Source organism: Arachis duranensis, chromosome 10 (assembly GCF_000817695.3).
Source record: "Arachis duranensis cultivar V14167 chromosome 10, aradu.V14167.gnm2.J7QH, whole genome shotgun sequence".
In the NCBI taxonomy this organism is placed as follows: domain Eukaryota; kingdom Viridiplantae; phylum Streptophyta; class Magnoliopsida; order Fabales; family Fabaceae; genus Arachis; species Arachis duranensis.
In genome coordinates this window covers 42,285,172-42,285,648 of record NC_029781.3, presented here as the reverse complement: position 1 = coordinate 42,285,648, position 477 = coordinate 42,285,172, and positions in this window count along the sequence as shown.

The following is a 477-nucleotide window of genomic DNA, read 5'->3' as shown; positions in this document are numbered from 1 at the left end:
GCTTTCCAGCAATATATGATAGTTCATACTTTGCCCAAGATTTGATGGCCCAAACCGGCGTTCAAAGTTACCATCAGAATTCCCAGCGTTAAACGCCGAAACTGGCACAAGGATGGGAGTTAAACGCCCAAACTGGCACCAAAGCTGGCGTTTAACTCCAAGAAGAGTCTCTACACGAAAATGCTTCAATGCTCAGCCCAAGCACACACCAAGTGGGCCCGGAAGTGGATTTTTATGTCATTTACTCATATCTGTAAACCCTAGGCTACTAATTTTCTATATATAGGACCTTTTACTATTGTATTTTCATCTTCTGATCTTTGGAATCTTTTGATCTTTAGATCTTTTGATCACTTTGGGAGGCTGGCCATTCGGCCATACCTAGACCTTGTTCTTATGTATTTTCAACAATGGAGTTTCTACACACCATAGATTAAGGTGTGGAGCTCTGCTGTACCTCGAGTATTAATGCAATTA